Here is a 9,365-nt window from a genome sequence, read left to right on the forward strand (position 1 = left end):
AAAAAAAAAAAAAAAACAAAAAAAAAAAAAAGAATACATAAGGTAATATTACACCCACAGACTCTCCAACCAAAATTTACAGTCTTTTTTCTCTGTGTTTATACCTACATCTCTCCCCAACCCCCATGCCCAAACACATAAACAGGGTTACACTGAACTTGCTGTTCCTAACCTGTTTTTCAACCAACATATCAGGAATTATCTTTTTCAACAAAAAGCTTTTTTTCAAAATTGAGATTTTATTAGTTGTATTGAGGATCAGTACACAGATATTTCGATTTGTATAACTCTTTTTGGCAGCTGGCTGGTATGGGGATTACACATGATTCTTTATGTATATATGGAAACTTTGAAAAGCCATGTATCGTGATTCTTTTTTAAACAGTTATTCTGGTGACTTTGCAGCTTCAAATTCAGAGGCAAATTTTCTTTCTTTTCTTTTCTTTTATTTAATTAATTAATTTATTTTTTAAAGATGACTTGTAAGGGGATCTTAACCCTTGTCTTGGTGTTATCAGCACCACACTCTCCTGAGTGAGCCACAGGCCAGCCTCCAGAGGCAAATTTTCTTAAGAGGCTATCAAGTACCAGTATCTTCAAATGTTGTTAAGCTGTTACATAAGTCCCACCAATTTACAATTTAATATCATATACACTACATATTCACATTTTAATCATTCACAGCACTTAAAAATATTAGGAAAACTATACCACCAGAACCAAAGATCTTACAGAGTGCACAGAATTCTGGGACAGCGATGATCAAGTAGTGGCTTTCTCTAAGAAACAACTCTACTAACAACACAGTAGAAGTAATTTTATTTTATTTTTTCTGGTGGCCAGCTAGAATAAGGATCCGAACCTGTGAGCTTGGTGTTAGAAGGCTGTGCTGTAACCAGCTGAGCAAACCAGCCAGCCCCAGAAGCAATTTTAAATGTTCAAGACACATGAAATGTATGACTGTGACTCCAAATTGCCATTTAGTATGCTTTGTATTATAGAACATAAAACCGCCCCTCCACCTTTGGAATGTCAAGCTGACACTCAAGACAGTCAAAGCTTCCCATAATTCAATATTCCAATATTTTCTTGTACCAAAACAAAACAAAACAACAACAACAACAAAAAAAAAACAGCAAATGATTTCACCTCTTAGGACCGGCCGTGGCTCACTTGGGAGAGCGCGGCGCTGATAATACCAAGGCCACAGGTTCGGATCCCATATAGGGATGGCCGGTTTGCTCACTGGGTGAGCGCGGTGCTGACAACACCAAGTCAAGGGTTAAGATCCCCTTACCGGTCATCTTTAAAAAAAAATAAAAATAAAAATAAAAATAAAAGAAATAAATAAATAAAGTATTTACACTTAAAAAATGGGATGAGGTGAGATTCCCTCCTTCTTAAAAATATTTCCAGAGGGCCGGCCCGTGGCTCACTTGGGAGAGCGTGGTGCTGACAACACCAAGCCAAGGGTTAAGATCCCCTTAACCAGTCATCTTTAAAAAAAAAAAAAATTTTTTTTTCTAGAACTACTAAAAAAACTTGCATTTACAAACTAGTTAATAAAAATATCCCTCTGGATTGTCCAAGAACGGCGTCAGGGACCACCGATAAGACACGGTATATGACATTCATCAGAGCTGACTTCTTTCTCGTTTCATCCGAGGCTGGACTCCTCGTTTTCAGTTTTTCCGTTTTCTGCAGGTAAATCTTTAGTTTCTCGGTTAGTCACATCGGCCTGTTTTCCCTTTGTCCCCCCTTTCCCTTTCGTTTGCACTTTTCTGTCTGAAAGTTTATCCTGCTTTGGCTGCGTTTCCACTTTTGCAGGAGCGGGTTTAGTCGACAGCTTCTCCGATCTCCTCGTGGGCCCTTCCTTCGCCGCCGCTTCGGCTGAGCCGACCTTCCTCTTTCCCGCGCGTCTTGGCGGCCCGGAGGGCGCGCCGGGCGCCTGCGTCCCCGGGTGTCTGCGTCCTCGGGCTGCCCGTCGCCGCTCCTCCCGCCGCCCCTTCTCCAACAGGATTTGTTTTGTTTTGTTTTTTAAGATGACCGGTAAGGGGATCTTAACCCTTGACTTGGTGTTGTCAGCACCACGCTCTCCCGAGTGGGCTAACCGGCCATCCCTATATAGAGATCTGAACCCCGGGCCTTGGTGTTATCAGCACCGCACTCTCCCAGTGAGCCACGGGCCGGCCCCTCCAACAGGTTTTTAATCTGTGGATTTTTTTTTCTGACTAAAAATATATACCTTTTCAAAACAATATTTAAACATTCCAGAAATTTACATTTCACATGTGAAAATCTCCCCTAATCCTACTTTCCAGATATAGTTCTAACGGTTCAATGTAAATTCCCCAGATTTTTTTACGTGCATGTATTAACACGCACAGGTTATTTTCATACGGTAATGGCATATGGTCTACTTACAGTTTAGCACCTTGCCTTTTTTATTTTTAAACTCGGTGATATGTTTCGGAGATCTTTCCATGTCTAATTTAATGATCATGGAGTATACCTTTGAATGTATGTAACATAATTTATCAGGCAGCTAGGGTTTTTCATCTTTTCACAAATATTAGTCATTTTATTTTTGTTATTTGTTAAAAGATGACCGGTAAGGGGATCTCAACCCTTGACTTGGTGTTGTCAGCACCACGCTCAGCCAGTGAGCAAACCGGCCATCCCTATATGGGATCGGAACCCGTGGCCTTGGTATTATCAGCACCACACTCTCCCGAGTGAGCCACGGGCCGGCCCCATATTAGTCATTTTAATTAGGCCTCAGGATTAGATAGGGATTTAGGATCCATGGGTTCCCTCTGCCCCACCCCAGCTATCCTCTATTTTTTCCCCGTTTTTTAAGTTTTTATTTTATTTTACCCTCTATTCTTAATTGCATCAAACCTCTCCTTCTTGCGGTGATTCCAAGAGAAATAATATGCACAGGATGTGCACTGTGCAAATGCATATTGCCTCTTACTAATCGGCTGTTGCTCTAAACCCTACAAAGTTTCCTAGTTCACAGGTCTGGACCATGTAGAACGATCTTTTCGCCTGGGCAAACCTGAGAGGATGCCTTTCCCCCATTCCCTGAGTCTCCCACCCACCTGGGTTAGTCCGAGGAAAATCACATGGAGGAAAACAAGGACTTAAAGGGAGTTTCTCCTTTAGGTCTAAATCTTTGTACCCCTCCTTGATAATTACCTTAAAATATATTTCTAGATATGAAATTTCTGGGTGGGTTAAAGAGGGTGTTCATGTTTAATTAAGGCTTTTGATAAATAATGTCTTGTCAAAGGGTTTCATTAGTTTTTAAATCCACCAGCGATGTCCGAAACTGCTTTTTTCCCAGCATCCTTGGTGGTGGGAACAGGACTTCCCTTTAAAAAAAAAAATGGCCAATGTCATAGGCCAAAAATGATTGATTAGCATGGATTTCCTTGGCACTTCTTTGATTCCTAGTGATATTGTGTATTGTCTGTATTTCTTTTTTTTTTTCCTTTTTGTCTTTTTTCGTGACCGGCAATGGATCGCAACCCTCGGTGTTGCGCCCGCACCTCGCTCAGCCAGTGAGCGGGAACCGGTCTGTATGTGGGATCCGAACCCTCGGCAGGTTATTTTTGTTATTTGTTAAAAGATGACCGGTAAGGGGATCTCAACCCTTGACTTGGTGTTGTCAGCACCACGCTCAGCCAGTGAGCAAACCGGCCATCCCTATATGGGATCGGAACCCGTGGCCTTGGTATTATCAGCACCACACTCTCCCGAGTGAGCCACGGGCCGGCCCCATATTAGTCATTTTAATTAGGCCTCAGGATTAGATAGGGATTTAGGATCCATGGGTTCCCTCTGCCCCACCCCAGCTATCCTCTATTTTTTCCCCGTTTTTTAAGTTTTTATTTTATTTTACCCTCTATTCTTAATTGCATCAAACCTCTCCTTCTTGCGGTGATTCCAAGAGAAATAATATGCACAGGATGTGCACTGTGCAAATGCATATTGCCTCTTACTAATCGGCTGTTGCTCTAAACCCTACAAAGTTTCCTAGTTCACAGGTCTGGACCATGTAGAACGATCTTTTCGCCTGGGCAAACCTGAGAGGATGCCTTTCCCCCATTCCCTGAGTCTCCCACCCACCTGGGTTAGTCCGAGGAAAATCACATGGAGGAAAACAAGGACTTAAAGGGAGTTTCTCCTTTAGGTCTAAATCTTTGTACCCCTCCTTGATAATTACCTTAAAATATATTTCTAGATATGAAATTTCTGGGTGGGTTAAAGAGGGTGTTCATGTTTAATTAAGGCTTTTGATAAATAATGTCTTGTCAAAGGGTTTCATTAGTTTTTAAATCCACCAGCGATGTCCGAAACTGCTTTTTTCCCAGCATCCTTGGTGGTGGGAACAGGACTTCCCTTTAAAAAAAAAAATGGCCAATGTCATAGGCCAAAAATGATTGATTAGCATGGATTTCCTTGGCACTTCTTTGATTCCTAGTGATATTGTGTATTGTCTGTATTTCTTTTTTTTTTTCCTTTTTGTCTTTTTTCGTGACCGGCAATGGATCGCAACCCTCGGTGTTGCGCCCGCACCTCGCTCAGCCAGTGAGCGGGAACCGGTCTGTATGTGGGATCCGAACCCTCGGCAGGAGGGCCGCCACGCTCCCAAGCGGCGCGCTGTAGCAGTGCGCCACCGGGCCGGCCCTGTATTTCTTTTTTTTGTGATTTACCTGTTGTATTTGGCTCATTTTCATTTGGGGCTGTTTTTTTCTTTTTTCATTTGTAAGAATTCTTTGTATATATGAAGGATAGTGAGACTTTTTTATATATATTGAAAATATTTGTCTTTTTTTTTTTTTTTTTTAAAGATGGCTGGTAAGGGGATCTTAACCCTTGGCTTGGTGTTGTCAGCACCACGCTCTCCCCAGTGAGCCACGGGCAGGCCCCGAAAATATTTTTCATAATTTGACTTTTACCTTTTATTTTGTTTATGAGATTTTTTATATGCAGAAGTTTAAAATTAATGTAATTGAATCTCTTAATCTTTTCCTTTGTGGTTTGTTGTCAACATTATGCACAGAAAGATTTCTGCCCCCACATATCCAATTATCTAATTATATTTTCTCCTAAATATTTATGTATGTGTGTTTTATTTTCATAATTTAATATTTAGTCAGCATGGAGTTCATTCTGCTTTTATTTAAAATAATTAGACAATTTGTTCCCAAGCCCACTTTATTAACCAAGATATCCTTTTCCCATTCATTTCTTTCTTGCTTGCTCTTTCTTTCTTTTCTTTCTTTTTCTTTCTTTCTTTCTTTCTTTCTTTCTTTCTTTCTTTCTCGTGGCTGGCTAGGATGGGGATCCGAAGCCTTGACTGGCGAGCCCCATTTCTTCGATAGAGTACTTTCCTTCCATATCAGAACATTCACACTTGTTTTATCAATTAGAAATTGTGTTGGAGCACTTGTCCTTGTGATTTACAACTTGGAGCTTGTATTTTAAGCCAACAATTGTTCTCTCTAGCCAAGGCCTGTCTCTTCTGACTGACTATCTGAGAGTTAGCCCCTAAGTCCCAACATAGTCAGTTTTAATTCTCACCATTCCAAAAACACCCTCCAAATATGGTGACAATCAGGAATGGCAAGTTAGCTCAGTTGGTTAGAGGATGATGTTATAATACCAAGGACAAGGGTCTGGATCCCTGTACCAGCCAGCTGCCATAAAACCAAACAAACAAACCAACTATGGTGACTATCTGATCAGAGGATTCTGTGAAGTAAGACATACATCTATTTTTTTTTTTTTTAATTTTTAAATTTTTTTATAAAGATGACTGGTAAGGGGATCTCAACCCTTGGCTTGGTGTTGTCAGCGCCACACTCAGCCAGTGAGCAAACCGGCCATCCCTATATAGGATCCGAACCCGTGGCCTTGGTGTTATCAGCACCGCACTCTACCAAGTGAGCCACGGGCCGGCCTAAGACATACATTTAATTACATTTATAGATTGGCCATTACTAGTATATTGTCTTTTTACATTTATTATGTATATTGCCATTTTCCTTAACTCTGTTATTTGATGCAATAATTTCTCAATTGATTTCTCTTGTAATTTCTGGAAAGAAGATCATATCTAGAAATAATTATTTTCCCTCCCATTTCCTATATTTAAATTCTTTATTTCTTTGTATTGTCCTATTGTATTGACTAAATATCTCAAGCACTCTAAAATATTAGTGGTGCTAACATAGTTTATGAAACGTTTTTATAGAAAAAGATGCTGAGTTTTATCAAATCTATAGAGATGATCATATGTTTTGTTCTCCCTTAATTCATTGCCTTCCTAACAACAAAGAAAAACAAAATCTTTTATTTTGGTTAGAGTATATAAAATAATTTTAATGTTGTGAAAGTTGTCTGAATCAAAATGGAGTCACTTGTGTTAAAAAAAAAAAAAAAAGTAAATAAATAAACCCTGACAATAACACCAAGATCAAGGGTTTGGATCCCCTTCCTGGCCAGCCACCAAACAAACAAACAAATAAACAAAAACCCTAAATTAAGACAGAGAAGGTCATGAAGGGGCTAGTTCTCATGCACCTATGCCTGATAAGAAGAACTATCACAAAAGATTCTGTAAAAGCCACAACCTTGCACAAAGGCCACTGCAACCTTACACAAAAAATACTTCTGCTAGGATATCCGCCCAGCAACTGCCTGTCCAACCTCAGGCTGGCATAACCCTTATTACTGATCCTTGTAGCCAAGGATAATGATCTCAAAACAGTGATCTTCCTCATTTTTTCTTTAAAAACCTTTGTCTTCCTTTACTTCCCTGAATATGTACAATTTACTATGGCACACATTTTCCCATAGCAATGCCCATTCCCAAATAAATATAATTTTCTTTTTTTTTTTTTTTTAAAGATGACCGGTAAGGGGATCTTAACCCTTGACTTGGTGTTGTCAGCACCATGCTCACCCAGTGAGCAACCGGCCATCCCTATATGGGATCCGAACCTGTGGCCTTGGTGTTATCAGCACCACACTCTCCCGAGTGAGCCACGGGCCGGCCCCTATAATTTTCTTTTAGAGAGCCTCTTTCTGTCTGTTAAGTTGACAACATACTATCGTATTTAATTTACTTGTCTTTCATTTAGGATTTTTACGCAAAGCTCACAGTTGAAATTGGTCTATGATTTTCATTTTTCCACGCTCCCTTATGTCAGGTTTCAGTATTAGCATAACACTAACCTCTTACAGAGAATTGGGAGACTTTCTGTTTCTCTGTGTTAGGGGATAGTTTGTCTAGCATAAGACATATGTTGCTTGAAAGTTTGGCAAAATCCCTGTTTTTGTGTAAACACCAAGTGATTTCAGCATCCTCAGAAACTGCTGGTCGACTATAAACTGCCTAACCTTTTTGAAGAGCCATTTGGAAAGAACTCCTTTCTTACTTGACTCTTCTATCAGTTGCAAGTAAAAGAAACCAACATGGGCAACTCAGGGTCATAGTTGGGAAGTAGGTTTGGGTCTCCCAGGAGTTGAGAACCGGCAATGGGAAAGGCAATAGAATCCCAGCAGGTCTGTGGGCCCCCTACAGAAAGTGGCACCCTAAGTTACGTCTCCTGGTCCCCTTGAGTGACCAGTCCTGAGTAAGACTGAAAGCCTGCTAGCAGTTCCCATCTTTGATGAGTGCACCTGGGTCTATCCAGCTTGACTCTTTACACTTTTGTATTGCTTGCTTTGCTTTACAATTTTTTAATTTTTTTTTTTAATTAAAAACGTACAGGTCGGGCCGGCCCGTGGCTCACTCGGGAGAGTGCGGTGCTGATAACACCAAGGCCACAGGTTCGGATCCCACATAGGGATGGCCGGTTCGCTCACTGGCTGAGCGTGGTGCTGACACCACCAAGTCAAGGGTTAAGATCCCCTTACCGGTCATCTTTTAAAAAAAAAAACAAACGTACAGGTAAAGTCCTCCTGGCTTGTTGTGAATTCCACTTCCCTCTTGGAGATAAACTATTATTATTAGTTTGGTGTGAAACTTTCTAGATTTTTCTCTATGCCTTTTACATATATATCTAATATATATATTAACATACATGGGATTGTAATATATATATACATCTTGGAGATCTTATATTATTACTTAGGGATGTATCTAATTTTTTTGAACTGATGCATAGATGGTATGAATGCACTGTGTTAATTGATCATTCCCCTACTGATGGATATTTAGGTTGCTCCCAAACTTCTAATATCATTATACCAAATAAAAGAAGGCTTTGGGCTGGCTCGTTAGCTCAGTTGGTTAGAGCATGGTGTTATAACAACCAAGTCCAAGGGTTTGGATCCCTGAACTGGCCAGTGTAAAAAATAAAAAAAGAAAAGTCTTTAAAGTTTGTTTCATCCCTCACTTTTTTTTTTTTTTTTTTGGCAGCTGGCCAGTACAGGGATCAAACCCTGGACCTTGGTGTTATCAACACCACGCTCTAAGCAACTGAGCTAACCAGTCAGCTCCTTCGCTGTATTTTTAAAGTGAAACTCACGAAGCATCTATTTTGTGCTAGGTTCTGCAGGACATGAAGTTGTGATCCTTGCCCCAAGAGAGCACCCAGTATGAAGTAGTGATGGATTTCCACACACAGAGTGCTCACAGCAGTGATACTGGGGCCCATATTCAGAAGGGACCCATAAATTCATCCTGTGAAAGGGCAGCCACAGAGGCCTCATGGAAGTAGTATTTGAACTTGGCCTGGAAGGTTCCCTCTGTTGCAGGGGTTGGAGGTCCTAAACCCTCCTGAAGTGGACGCTCTTCAGAGACAAGGGCAGAGGAAGAATACTTTTTCTGAGGCCGGCCTGTGGCTCACTCGGTAGAGTGCGGTGCTGATAACACCAAGGCCACAGGTTCGGATCCTATATAGGGATGGCTGGTTGGCTCACTGGCTGAGCGTGGTGCTGACAACACCAAGCCAAGGGTTGAGATCCCCTTACCGGTCATCTTTAAAAAAAAAAAAAAAAAGAATACTTTTTCTGGTTTGGGGTAATTTCGTGTGTTTGGGAAGGGAATTTCTCAGGTTGCCTTTAGTTTCTGAAATGGCCATATTCCTAGATGCTTCTGTGTAACCACGAGCTCCATTCTTTTTTTTTTTTTTTTTTTTTTTTAAAAGATGACCGGTAAGGGGATCTCAACCCTTGGCTTGGTGTTGTCAGCACCACGCTCAGCCAGTGAGCCAACCAGCCATCCCTATATAGGATCCGAACCTGTGGCCTTGGTGTTATCAGCACCGCACTCTACCAAGTGAGCCACGGGCCGGCCCACCACGAGCTCCATTCTTTTTTTTTTTTTTTTTTTTTTTTTTAATAAA

This window comes from Galeopterus variegatus, unplaced genomic scaffold (genome assembly GCF_000696425.1).
Source record: "Galeopterus variegatus unplaced genomic scaffold, G_variegatus-3.0.2 Scaffold80, whole genome shotgun sequence".
Classification (NCBI taxonomy): Eukaryota; Metazoa; Chordata; class Mammalia; order Dermoptera; family Cynocephalidae; genus Galeopterus; species Galeopterus variegatus.